This window comes from Haemaphysalis longicornis, unplaced genomic scaffold (genome assembly GCF_048455015.1).
Source record: "Haemaphysalis longicornis isolate Haplotype H1 unplaced genomic scaffold, Haemaphysalis longicornis Haplotype H1 scaffold_7, whole genome shotgun sequence".
Taxonomy (NCBI): Eukaryota; Metazoa; Arthropoda; class Arachnida; order Ixodida; family Ixodidae; genus Haemaphysalis; species Haemaphysalis longicornis.
This window is the reverse complement of record NW_027526422.1, coordinates 115,373,192-115,387,787: the sequence shown is the minus strand read 5'-3', so window position 1 is coordinate 115,387,787 and position 14,596 is coordinate 115,373,192. Positions and strand designations below refer to the sequence as shown.

The 14,596-nt window shown below is 44.8% G+C and overlaps 1 long non-coding RNA gene across 1 annotated transcript; it reads left to right on the top strand.

Annotated features, from left to right (window-relative positions):
* Positions 1 to 8,572: 8,572 nt before the first annotated feature.
* Positions 8,573 to 14,361, top strand: LOC144144912 (uncharacterized). Its single transcript, XR_013317375.1, has 3 exons — positions 8,573 to 8,722; positions 13,192 to 13,261; positions 14,191 to 14,361. It is a non-coding gene; the product is annotated as an uncharacterized LOC144144912 (long non-coding RNA).
* The last annotated feature ends 235 nt before the right edge of the window (positions 14,362 to 14,596 follow it).

Below are 14,596 nucleotides of genomic sequence, written 5' to 3'. Positions count from 1 at the left end.
AAACCTTTCGCACTTACCCCCGCCTTTTAATATATATCCTCTTGTGGGCATTGAAGTGTCCACCAAATTTGCATTCTGCTCTTTGATCTCTTGAATTTTGTTTCAACCTACACAAAAACCGATTTTGGCCTGAATTTCCAACAAGCCGAAAGTTCCAATTCTTCACGTGATCGGCGAGACGAATGGTCCAATCGAGCCTGAATGTCCACCGAGACGAAAGATCCACTGAGACGAAGGGTCCAACAATACTAAGGCCCCACTGTTTTATTTAAGACATGCATTTGTTGTGAAGATTAAGCCGATAGCGGTAGGTTCAAGCGTGTTGTGCCAAATGTCACGCTACGTTAATAAAATGAGCGTTGCGCCAGTGCAGGTAGTCGTGTACGGGCCTCATCTTTGCGTCCATATAAAGGGTTGCACATGAACGTGCCGTACCGGATCGCTTTCGTCAACCTCATCAAAATAGTTCCACCACAAAACAAACAAGAAAGTTTGATTGTGATTATGGAAATCTATAAGACTAATCTGTTTGTTCGCGGCACAGGGTACCATCATATGATTAATCGCGTGTGAAGACTGGACCGGAAATCACAAAATTTCGCCAGTTACTCTTAGGCCAGAAAAATGAACTTCTGCTCAATTGATTCTTTTAGCAACGTAGGGGCTATCTTCTAGATTTAGCTGGAGCACTCCTTAGTGGTTGACTAGAATTAAAATGCACACAAAATCATCTGACCCGCTATGAAAATAAATAATTGCATTCGAGCAGCATCGGCAGCTGGCGCTATCTCTTGTTCACTCCTTTGTTTGAAGCATAGTTGTCCATCCCTGGGGAGTATGGGAACTGAACAACCGGGTGGCAGATTAACCATTCGTCCGCTCACATTTAGTCCCTAAAGGGTGTAATGATTGGGTCAAAGTCAAGTAGTCCCCCAGAAGACCAACTTTTAGTCCTTTTTGCCAAAGCATGCATGCAGTCTTTTTTAGGCTCACAGTGCAGAAATAACGTTTTCAGTAGGTGAAATTTTGAGCGCAATTGGCATTTGAGCCTACCTGGACTCACCATCCTACAGGACAGAACAGGCTCCCATGCAGTACTACAACTTCAACGCACCATGACTCAGCTAACCAAATTCACCCACCGCACCAAGCACAAACGGGAAGGAGTGAAGGAACCAGACATCATCCGACTCAAGCTTTTCTCATAAGGCACGTTATGTAAGGCACACCTTACCGGTCCCTCAAGCCAAGCCGAACGGCGAACATTCTGTACTTGTGACATGACGCCATAATATCGATCACTGCAGGTGAACAGGATATGCCTCTTCGTATGCTGTGAATGATCTCACGGCGCCTTGTCACAAGCACAGACACTTACGCACAGAATAGTAATAGAAGTAAAACGAGAACAAAGCAACAAACGTGAACAAAGAATTGTAACCCTTATTTCGGAAAGTGGGGTAACCTGGTACAGAAGACGACAGCTTATCTGAAACCAGAAGACCGGTATCGACAACAATGAACCGCAGGAGTACAGTATTATGATTTGTACTAGCTGCTATTTAATTATTTGTGGCCATCCTAAGCTATCGACAAAAGAGGTTTTTTTATCCTCTGCTACCTCATTCGGCTCCTTCCCACCGTGAATTGTCATGGCTCATTTCATTTTGCATATCCCAGGTGGCACTACCGATCCAAGATCAGCTTGCCCGTCCATAATGGCCGCCTTTTTTCCATATTCAAAGATCGATATTATGTATCTGCAGAATAAACAGGTATCTACTGTTGTTGTTCCCAGTGCCAAACAAAATATATCACAAAATGCGACCTCCGTGTGAAGTTTGAGCGCGAACGGAGCAGCGATACGCTCAGGAAATTTTCTTTCCTGAGCGTATTTTCATTTCATACGCTCAGGAAGTGTTTCATGTATCGATGTAACACATGTCCTGGCGCTGAGTCTATGCTGCTGAGGGCATCGTCAAATTTCTAATGTTGCAGACAGATGAGGTGAATACAATGATAATTCCAAGGCTTGAAGTTAGTACTTGGGCTTGCTCTTGTGACAGCGTGAAGCACAATAACGTCGTTTTTATAAGTGAGCACGAAATTTGGACGAAATATCAGAAGGGAAGATATTGAAGAAGCATGTTTTATCTCAATAACTGATTAATATGTGAAATCCTGGATGACAAATATGACACACCAAACTGACGCCTTGATGAGACCGAACTGAGAATATACAACCCTCATCCGCGTCGACTGCTTCTTACGTGCTCCGAGCAGTTGACGGACACTAACGCAAGTACACGGTGAGTGTCAGGCGAATGTCGTAACACCCTCCTTTTTTTTTTTGATGGACGAGCACGTGACTGTTTGCTTGTTTGCTTAGTGCTTGCGTGCCTGCCATGGCATGAAGGTCGGGAACGTTTTTTTTTCGCTGATACTAGTGCACACCAACAAAACAACGAGAAAAGCCCTGACGGTTTGCCCGAATGATAAAACAGGTCCGAATGAAAAAAACTGGACTCATATTTCGGCACCCTCAGCAACGTACTCGAGATTAAGCTTGCTTTCGTCAATAGCGTTGCAGGCACACTCAAATTTTATGACGTAAATCAGAGGTGCCAGGCGTACATTTCACTTCAAATTACCGTGTAAAAGTTATTGAATGTGAAAATGCAGAAGGTCCCACAACTATATTGCGGTAGAGGGCATTCAAGGTAACTTCAGAGTGCTCCAGACATTCATTTATTAGTAAGAGCCTCAATGTCCAACGAGACGAAAGATCCTCCGAGACGGAAGGTCCACTATTGGACCTTTCGTCTCGTTGGACCTTTAGATGCTGAATCTACTAAAACAAAGTTAACGTAATGACTTGCATAGTTTCACAGTGTTAGTAAGCGTATTCCGAGTTCGCAACCAATTGTACAAATTAATTGCGAAACCGCCACACTTCTACTGCACAATTGTTAGTCACAACAGTTACCAAAGCCTGAAAGGAACTTTACATTTTTTGTGTGTCTGTCAGCAGCAGCTGAAAATGCCTTGCTGTAAACAAACTTTGTGCCAAACATTATGCGTGCATTATGGCGCATACAGTTGGTATGTGTCGTTGCCGCTGCTGTACATCACAACTTTACAGTAATCAAGCAGAGTTAGAATGACAGCAAGTATGCCCCACATTTTTTTTATTGCGATAGTATGCCCGTTGGTATAAATACTATGTCACAGGTATGTAAAGCAAAATATATAAAATATAAAATCAGCAAATGTACAAAAAGGCCATTAACTCCGAAAGTAAAGTTAAAATTCAATAAGTACACTTGAAACACAAGAAAAAACAAAATATTTTTATGCAAAAAGTGCAATAAAAGCAATATCTTGCAGGTAGGTAGTTTATTGTTTATGTGACTGACTTCTTGTTTGTACCTGTTTGTGCCTTAACAGTGTGAAGCATTCATTACGTCTGTCTAAGGTGTAGCTTATAAGCCATATAACTGCTCTCAGTAATGCTACAGGTCTGTGAGACAGGATAGTTGAGCAGACACCAATTTGCTTGAGAGCAGGCCTCAGGTACGTGTGGGTGTACAAACATTCAAATTCAAATAACATACTTAAAGACAAACTAATAGATACACAGGTAAACAATCCAATGTGGAGTAATAATATGGAAATCAAAGAACACAAGACCACTCGCAGTTTGTTGTACAGATACCAGGACACTGCACCTCCGTGGAATTAAAACTCACGGGCATTGCACAAAGCCTCCACAAAAATTGTTACAGGCATTAACGTTTGCGCGCCGCAATCGCAAACGAATACGCCTCGTTACGACAGCTAACGTGCCCGCTAACGCAATGGCCGCGCTAAAGTGGTGCTTTCCGCTGTACTAAAACTTTCTACTGTCTGTACAGTGACGACTGCCTCATCGTCGACTCATGCAACTTTTTCTCTTTGTCCGAAAGGTGGCCACGAACAACGGCTGCGATCAGAGACGTCAGTGCCCGCTTTCCACTCTCACTTTTGACATAGTGGGCCTTGAACATCCAGTTTTGGGCTTCAATGCCGTTATTTGTCGTTAGAACAACGTCAAATTCAAGCCTGTGAAACATTACCCACAGCTGCTTCACACTTGGCCACACCGTTTCAAAGTAGCTGCGAAATTTCTCGTTGTTCCAGTACTCTGAGCTAGAAGCAAGAACAGGTAAGGTAAGGTTAATAACTACCACATGTGGGCGTTAGCTTCCCAGCGCCCAAGGCCAGCCGCGCACTCGGAACGATCGACCGCCACGCACGAACGCGACGCCCGAAACCACGAAACGACGGAAACAAGGAGAAAATAGCTATCTCTCCCTCTCGCTCACTTATTAACCTTACAGAAACGTTTGCAGATCGACGCTGCACTTGTTTGAAATAACCGGCCTTGACACCGTAACACGCGGATAGCACCGAACCGACAAACGCCGACGCCAACGTAGAGAAAACGCGCACGGCACGATTTGTTTTGTGTTAAACAAGAAAGTTACGAAACGATCTTTGTCACGTGACGCCCGGTCTTGACGTCACAACCTTTATGAACACGTGACAGGAGAGCGAGGGGGTGTCATAGCGATCGGGTGTGAAATGAGGCTCACCCACGAGCAAGCCCCTCAATGGCGCCGCGAGTCACGTGGGCGCTGAGGCCAACGCTCTCGCCGCTGTCACGTGTGTGTCCCGAGCGGCGAGCCGAACCCGCAACGTTTTCAGGTCGGTCATCGTACCTTGATGCCATCAGGAGCCGTCCAATGTAATGAAGCCCTTCGTACAGATTACGCGAAAACAAGATCAACAATTAATCAGACTGTGCATAGCCGCACTTACCTGACAAATGCCCGAAAGCTATTTCTCTCCAAACAGCACCTCCTCTCTTGCCTGCAGCCAAGGCAGTAAAGTCCATGCTTGGGCACCCAAGTCTCAGTAGAGGGAGACAGCCCTAACGGTCTAACGCTCGCTGTATTTTTATCCTTAGCGGGCGAGGACGTGGTGCAACAAGCGAGCGCAAGAACAATGTCGTGCTTAGCGTGGTAAGCAAATCGCCATCAACTCCCGTCACTTTGTGCGAAGTTACCGAGCTGCAAAAATTTGATTGATTGATTGATTGATTGATTGATTGATTGATTGATTGATTGATTGATTGATTGATTGATTGATTGATTGATTGATTGATTGATTGATTGATTGATTGATTGATTGATTGTGGGGTTTAACGCGCCGAAGGTACACATGTTATAACGCTTAGCGTATAGGAGGGCTCCGGAATATTTTTGACCACCTGGGGATTTTGAACGTGCGCCGAAATCTCACACACACAGGCACGCATCATACATTTATTTCCGTACGAGCAGACGTATTCCTAGCAGACACCTTGGAGGAACGACTCAAACGCTCCGAAATTCTCGCATGCTCCCGAGGCATCGTGAGACAGGGCGATAAATCTTGGTTCGTAAGGCACAGTGGTGTGGCTTTCAAAACACGCCCCCGTTTAGTTGCCAGCACATGTCCGCGTTCATTTTTCCGCAAATGAGTATGTCTTTTCGCACTCGCATTTCTCAACCGTATAAATGTTATCCGACAAAACGTTCCGCTGGTAGCCATGTGCTGCCTCTTTCCACCGTAAAGTAATACCACTTTGACGGTATCAACATTCCCATCAAAATAATAATGCTCAAGACAAAAGAGTGGAAGATAATAATATTGGTACCGATAAGAAAATTTTTGGACGGCCCTGAATCATTTAAGTCTGTGAAACCTGCGGCCCCATACACGCATCCTGCTTTTTACCCACAGATGTTGTACTATTTAGCACAGAGCGTGATGGCCATGCTTAGAATAGGGGATTCGAAAGCGGGACACATCAACATTATAAACAAAGCTCGCTGTCCCCAATTTCATCCCAATGACTGAAGCAGAACGTGTCACGACTTACAAAAGTAACTTCTGGGCTCCAGTTTTTGTTTCCACCAATTTGAGAAGCTCCATAGTGCGGCGGTGGATGTTCAATTGCAATTTGTTCAGTCGGTTCGATTTTCTGGGATCTCGGAGAAGGCAAAAAAACCCCGAGGTGGGGAAGTGGTAACCACCCTGGACACTGGACATTGAGCGTATTGCCTTGAAGAAGCTCCCCGAAGATGTGGGACATTTCTTCGCCGATAGAGCCGATCTGCAACAGACGCTTCGTGACAACCGGCTTGGGTATTTGAGGTAATCGATTTTCTTTTTGTTTAAGGTTCAATACGCCCTGCATGGACAAGGTGGTGACAAGAAAGTGTTTGACCAGCATGTACAGTCTTCGACAAATGAAACGCGAACCCTAAATAGTGAACCAGGAGAGTAAAAAAACCCGATATCTTTCCGTAGAAGTCAAATTATCACGTGTCTCTATTCCTGCAACAAAGTTTCAAAATGTGCCTTTTCAAACATACCACCAACAGGCTTTTATTTTATCTCCACTATTCAAATTCTTTGATTTTCCGTGTTTTGATTCATAATGTCGTGTTCTCATTTCATTTGTCCACGACTATACAGAAGTAGAACAATAGGTTTGCCAGGGATAATTTATTAACTGTAGACGTAAGAGGACATAAAACTGAAAAATTATTAAAAACATTAGGTGAATGATTTTCCTATTTCCCTTCGCTTTGTCTAAGCACGTGTCAGGCTTACTTTGTAAGAATTCAGTTAGCTAAGAGACACCAAAGCAGTGGCTGCGACAGATGAGCGACATGATCAGTGACTGATCAGAGACAAGTGAGGGACTCAGCTAGACACAAGATCACTGCTGGGTATAGACATCAGAAAATGCCGAGAGCGTGACGACACTTGTATAGCAGAGATGTAGGTGCCTGAATGGTACATGCTTCGTGTCCACTGTTTTACTTCACTACTTCGCTTCCATGTGTCGTCATGTCCATTTTTGTCCTTCGTGTTGGTTTGGCATTCTGTGCTTCCTCGGCACCATTTTCTCTACTTTTTTATCGAATTTATTTCAAGTTTCCTTTTTTGCATTTTATTGCTTGGACTTCTTTATAGTTATTTTAGTTTTCTTTCTCATTGTTGTCTTCCCAATCTCTCACATTGACCTCACTGCATCTCAACTCCCCCTCCAGCGTAGCAAGCACTACCGCTAGCAGAGCTGACCCCTCCTGTAAACATTAAACAGTTCTCTCCCTCTCTCCCTTCCATGCTCAGTACTCTCTACATTACCTCATTTCAATTTTGTCAAAATATATGAATCAGAATCCTCAAGATTTTATTAATGTGCCCTCTAATGCACCCGCATGTAATAAAACTATGCTTATACAGCAGACAGTGTGCATACATTTTCAGGCAGCTGCATGTAATAGTAAACGGTTTTTAATGAAACTGGTGAACTTAGCCAGGTAGATGCTTCTAGCCTGTTGCGCCAAATGTTTGCAAAAACAGTAAATAAACCATGTATGCAATGAATATGATAATGATGACGATAATGCACATGCTCACGTAGACCTGTTTACAGGCTCTGATGAAGTTTTTACTGAGCAGAAAAGTCCCCAAAGTAGCTCGATATACTCGTTCATGTACCATACACGAAGCATGCACTGATGTGCTCAGAAACGTTTTCCTCTCACAGCTGACGACGATTCTCAAACTCTATGACTCATAATTAATGTCAAACGACGCCGCTGCTCAGATTAATTAATCTCTGCTTTCCAACATCCATGTCAACTGGTATTACGATCCGTATTTCCAGGGACGCTGATCTGCACTGACGCTTGTACGTAAGCGTTAAGCACCCCGTTACAAGAAAATCTAGCATGGCAGGACTGAGGGATCGTTTCCAGAACTGTCAGTTGCGCAAAGTGAATAACGTTGAAGATAACGGGTGACATTGGGATCGTCATTTAATCCAGGGACCTGAAGAAAGGGAGGATTTGACCACCAATCACCTGAGCCACAGATAATCTTTTTTTCTTTATTTGGGACTTTTTATTGCGTTGCATGTTGCAATGGGGTTACAACCCACCGGTCCGACTTTCGCTGTGTGGAAAACTTCGAAAACAGCCAGACGTTGCACGATTGTCAAACTCGTGCTGCCTTTTGGTTTTGCTGCTTCGCATGTGGCAGAGTTTTAAGATCAACACGACATGTAGTGCGAAAAGTGGGACACTGTCTGCTCACCCACGTCGCAGTGCTTCTCAGCCAATCGACTTCGCAATATTGCATACAGACTTTCAACACGATATCTAAACCTAAACCGTCGGATCTCGACCACTGAAGGTAGACCCATTCAATGCGGTGTGGCCTTAGACTTATTATCGATGCGTGTTAGATACATGCACCGAAGAATTGTACAATCTGAGTTACAGGAGTAGCAAAGAAGTATCATTCTTTTCTGATCGGAGTTTCACTGATTAAAATATCAGTAAAAATGCAGAATAAGACGTTTTTCCCGTATATACAGGTAATTTTTATTTAGTTTTTTCGGCAGCTTCGTAGTTTTCACTCGACATCTAACCGCTTAGAGCTCTGGCTAATCTGATTTTTCCAATTAGGTTGCGCCACCTGCCACGGCTGTTTAGGGGCGTTGCTCAGAGGGACCAGACTGGGATGATGCTTGGCAGCCGTTTGTCACTGCTGCTAGGATTTTGGCCCACGTCGTTCCTGAAGATGGCACATCCCGAAGGGCAAAAGGCAGCTGCTAGAAGTCAGTTACTGTAGTTTTCTAAATCTTGTGAATCATCGACAACTGCGTGCGTATCTCCTTATTATGTTTAACCTCTTTATTTTCATTAACACGCAGTGCAGAAAACTCTTGCATTTAAACACAATTCCAGCTTACTCTCCGGCCGCATGAAGGGGCGCAGAGGTTAATGCGTCGCAGACTTGTTTTCGGCTGCATTGTGCAGTTAAACCTATGAACGTGTAGTTGCGAATGCTATGTCAAATGTCTTTTAAGTAGTATTCAAATATTTCCTTTTCCTCTCCGATAAGCGTACTCGTATAAACTGCGGCAGCCTTCTCCAGCTAGCCATATTTTGGTTGATTGGCTGATGTCTTCGATTTGAACATAGTGTTTACCGTGATTACGACCTTTTCGCCAATTGTGTAGAAAGTCTTCGATATTTTCTTCAATCTAAATGTGAATCAACGATTCGACTCCAAGGCCCTTCAGAATTTAAATTCAAGGCAAATTTCGAAGTTTTAGACAATGGTAATTGAGGGAGCAACACTAATAGCCTAAACTGCAAACATACTGAGTGGAAGACGCTCTGGCTGCGCTGGATCATGGTGCATCCGCAGTACTCGTCTCCAACCACGGCGCCAGGCAACTGGACGGCACTCCTGCAACGTTGAGTGAGGACCCAGGACGTAATCGCATTATAGAAGGCGTTACAGGAACATTAGGGGCAGGTTACTGGCGTAACTAGCACTTTTTTTCTAAGTGCGTGTGCGAGTTGCTCGCCTTGTGCCGGCGAAAAGTTCGAAAGGGGAATCTTGCCTTATATCAATGTATTCTGTTCAATGGTGAAAGCAGATATGTGGCTGAGAACGAGCGCCTTTTCTGTTGGACTTGACCAACAAGTCCTGTTGGTCATCCCAGAACGGGACATGTGAGAGGAACAGAGCAGGGTGGTAGGGGAGAGTGGCGCGCGCCCTGCATAGTGAGTTATGGCGCAGCGGGTTGTAGAGAGGGGGCAAAGCCTGTGCTGCGTCACGACTTACTCCATGCGTGGTGGCGATGTTATGTCACGTCATCATGCCGCGGCCGCCAGACGGTACTCAGGGCCGAGGAGGATGCCAGGAGGGAGGGGCGCAACAGTTACACCAAAACACACTATTCTTTTCATTGAAATTGCATGGTCGGTGAGATGAGGACATCTTAGAAAGGCATCCTGTTATAGGGACACCACTAGTCTTCGCTGTTACATCGATCTTATTCGGGGGCATGCAGAAAGATTCATGATTAGAAACAGTGCAAGAGACAGGACGAGGAAACTGACAAGGACGGGCGCTGCCTTCTTCGTCCTGTCTCTTGCGCTGTTTCTAATCATGAATCCTTACCGACTCGCCCAGCTTCGCACACATGTTCAATATGCAGAAAGAGTTCTTTAAGCGTCTCGTAAAAATTCCGTGATCACTGCATTCAGAACTTATGCCACCCATATGCATACACATGACGTATGAGCCAGTTTAGAATGCCCCAATTACGTTCATACATAAATGCAGCTTGTCATGGAATGATTGAACGGCTAATGAAATAAATATCAGTCAGTAGAGTAATTCAGTATTATCCATTGTTCAATCAATTACACCCTTTCTATAGCTTCCATCTGCAGTTGCTCCACATAATGCCGAAATTTAAAGAACCCTGAGGGGCCATTTTTTTTAAGAACTCCGAAATTCCATGCCATATAGGCAAATACATTGATACATGGTCAGAGGGACGGATGGGTGAATGAATAGCACATAGTGAAACTGGCAAAGGCTTGGGAAGATTGTTATAGACGTAAATGTTTTCCATAGTATCTGATGAACACAACAATTTAAATCAAGATTTATTAACCGCTCATTTCCACAAATACAAAAGACCTTCGGTGCGTACCCCTTAAGCCTTATTTTATGTTCAACGCTAGACATGCCAAATTCCCTACGAGCTTTCTGAATTTCGTTGCAACCAGTTAACCCCTAAGGCCATTGCATGCGCAGCGTAAGGAACACCCAGCAATATACGGGTTGTATAGCCGGGCTGTGGCACGTACGCTTGACCTTGACTGGAGTGTACCTCTACCTCGAGGCACCCTCGTCCTCCACCAGTCGCTTCCCCTCTTCCAGCTGAGGAGGCGTTGGGTTGGCTTAATCTCGCCGATTTCACAGACGGGGCAAATGTGTTGTACGCAAAAGCGCCTGCATAGAGCGCCGCATTCGTACTGTCAATTAAGCACACGAATAATGGTGTAGTCAGTGTGACTCCTAATTGTAAAGCAGGGTGCTGTGGGCCGGATTCCCAACGGTGACAATTCAAAAATTTCATTACCACCTCTGGCAAAATGTCCTCGCACGCACACACAATATTTGTAAACGTGTTTCCTTTGATTTGAGGCATTGCCTCATTCAAAATGGTGACTGCCTGAGATGATCGGATTGCGGTGTCAAAAAACTGCCAGTATATATTCCGTCATTTCTTCAAAGCAGGGACCATCACTGCATTTATGCCAGTCGCACCTCATTGTGTTCACGGTGCAGGTAGAACTGCTTCCTGACGTCGTGAGAGTGGTAGGTGACCGCTGTGAGGTCAACGTGGACGGAAGCATCCTCATGGGCACCGACATCACCAAGGCACTCTCTCTGGGAGCGCGAGCTGTATTCGTAGGCCGGCCAGTCATCTGGGGATTAGCTTACGACGTGAGAATATTTTTATTGGAACAAAACGTTGTCGTAAGGAAGATGCAGGCTCAGATCTTTTGTGGACTGTTGTGCTTCTCGTGAGATTATAAAGTGTACAGCATGAGTCAGCAATTCAGTACTGGGCAGAGACAACCGGTAGGTCGTTACAGAAGGAAAGGGCACTGCGCCCCTTTGCTTACCATAAGCTTATCTCGCCTCGCGGTGGTTTAAATAAACTTTATATTAGGACACCTGAACTTTAGACATGCGCATTGGTTCTACAGCATTTTCCCCTTGAGTTTGGATCGTATTTGAGTGAACAAGTCGAGGTGGTCCATGCCGAGTTGTTTATTTATTCTCAAGTTGACGTTTTGCAACTGAAAGTGGTCTTAACACGATCACAAGAAATCATCATCCTTAAGCGTTTCAAGACGCGGAGCAGTATCACCTATATGATTGAAAATAACAGAACAACCTCCTGCCATACAAGTCAAATCTATCGAATTCGTAAGGATTAATATAATAAAACTATTCATAGAAAACAACTCATTTGCTGTACATAACAGCTGCTACTAGAAATAGCAGAGGTTTTTGTCCTGCCAAAAACCACACAGAGTACTTTAAGGACTTAAGATACAGCGCATCTCAAGCAAGTCAAAAACGACCATCCTCATGGGACACACCTTCCGGGCACACCTCCCATGATACGAGATATGCCATTCCACCGGCATCGGCCCAAATCAAACCCAGGCCTTCGGAATGCTAGTAAACCAATCATCCTACCACACCAGTAGACTTCATGACTGCATCTTTATAAAGTTAGAGGTTGTGCATGCAATGGGACTTAAACTACGAAAACATCAACAGCCGACGCGTGCAGCATGACGTACAACGTGTTTGGTTTTTTGGCCCACCATGTGGCTGAACATTACGTAACGAGACATTAAAGATGCATGTAGGCAAACACTATCCAATAAGGTGATAGAATAGTGACAATGGCTCCTGCCGCCAAACGAAAGCGGAAGTTTTAAATTTCCACTTGGTTGTGACCTCAACGTGCCCGCCCACAGGTCTCACGTACCCGCTCAAGAGGATTTGCCATTGACGATCACGATTTCAGCCGATTCTGCCCGGCTGAATCATCACTCATCATTCAGCTTCCATGTCAAGATAACCAACGGGCAGTCTCGCATATTTAAATCACCCCTTAGCTACGAGGCTTAGCAAGTATCGACCAACGCCCAATGACAATTCGCACCGCTTGGCAACTTCTGGCAATTATCAATGGCAGCCAGGTGTTTTATATCGCGCGCTCTGCTATCTGGTGTCAAGAGTCACCAGCGAGTTAGGCTGCTCTCCGAGGAGTAAGTGCCGTACCACTGTGGTGCCTGAACATTTATACCTGTCGGAAGATGACGGCATAGTGGAAAGAAAAAAGGAATGGGAGGGGTGGACCTCTCCTCCAGCGTTACTGAAATCACTGCCTAACAAGAGACAACTCAGTTAAATCCAAAGGAGTACCGCGCACAAGGTTCCGTTATACAGCCAGCTTGGAACCGTAGAAATTCTGAATGGTAACCTGCAACAATACAATCACAACACTGCAAGACATACAGTATCACAAAAACTCGAAACAACTCATGAAACGCGCTTCTATCCTCATGGTCTTTGTTTTTTTAGTTGAGTTGTCGGCTCGATATCCTTCCCACGTTAGAGCGTACCTTGAAGATAAAATGGGATGTACACTGTCAAACGCTAAAATTTGAACAATTCTCTTTGTTTTGCAAGGGCCAGAAGGGCGTTGAAAAGATGGTGAACATCTTCAAAGAGGGGATATACAGAGCCATGGCGCTACTGGGTAAGCAAAACACCATGTTTGTTTACAATCTTTTACTAACTTTTTCCGGACAGTTTACCACAGTCTGGTTATAACTGAAATTGGCAATACCATGCATGTCTGAAGATAATGTGTTGGTAAGGCTAAAATCTCTAGGTACTCCATTCACGAATCGCGCTGCCAGAGTTGTCCTCCCATGCCAAGAACATGACATTAGCAAGTTTTGGGTGCCAAGAAATGCCTACGCTTAACGCAATTGAAATAACCAACGGTCCTCATGGAAATATTATAACCCGATGACTGGCTAATTTTCTCATAGTTCAAATGCTTGGTATAAAGCCTACATTCCTTTCGCTTTTCTTTTATTAGACAGAAAGTATAGATGCCAAAAAACGCTGTTTGTATCGCTCACAACTCAGGACTCAGACCGAAGAACATTTGTGCCTTACCCGCTCCAGACTCCTCGGCGTTTTGACGAAGCGTCCCTGTTGCTTAGTTGATTTTCATTCATTTCTGCAAGTTGCAACCCTCCTGCAGATGTCCAGTACATACAGATTCCGCTTCGGCGAAAACATATGCCCAGCGTCAGGCTTCCAAAGCTATCAGCTATTATCTCTCCCAAAGCTGTGGGGAATGATGTGTGTTGAACAGGAGAGAAGAATACGGCAATGAGCTCCAGGGGTTCTCCTACATGGCCTATCGGCTTCGCAAATAATTTTCTGGCGATCACTACATTGAATAACGCCGACGCACGATAACGATCCCCAGGTGGTCAAAATTAATCCGGAGCCCTCCACTACGGCGCGCCTCATAGCCTAAGTAGTTTCGGTGCGTTAAACCCAATCCACCATCTATATTCAATTGAGCAAAACTTCAGTGCAGCAATCAAAGTATATTGTGCGCTACCTATGTCTGCCGCTTATTTAACCTTCGTGGATTTTTTTTTTCAGGTTGCTCCTCCCTCGCAGACCTTACACCAGACTTGGTCGTCCAAGAAGAATACTTCTCGAAACTATGAGGACATATTTGTTCACCATCCGTACTGCCCACATGTAACCGCATTCTCATCAATGTGATGAAAAAGCTGTGATGCGTAATACGCTATGTAATATGCCAGTATACGAGACATCTAAATTCAAAAATTCCCTCGCACTTCCCCGAGGGGGAGAGTGTATAAGTGAGAATGCACGGTTGTTGATTGCGCGATTACGGTGGATATCGTGATCTTGGAGTGGAGAGGAGGCGCCCAACACCCGCAGTCACTGAGCGGAGAGAGGAGGAGGAGAGTAGCGCCCGCCGTTACGGCGAGGGCTACACGAGCGCCCTCACGCGTCGGAATGCGGAGCGCCCGCTACG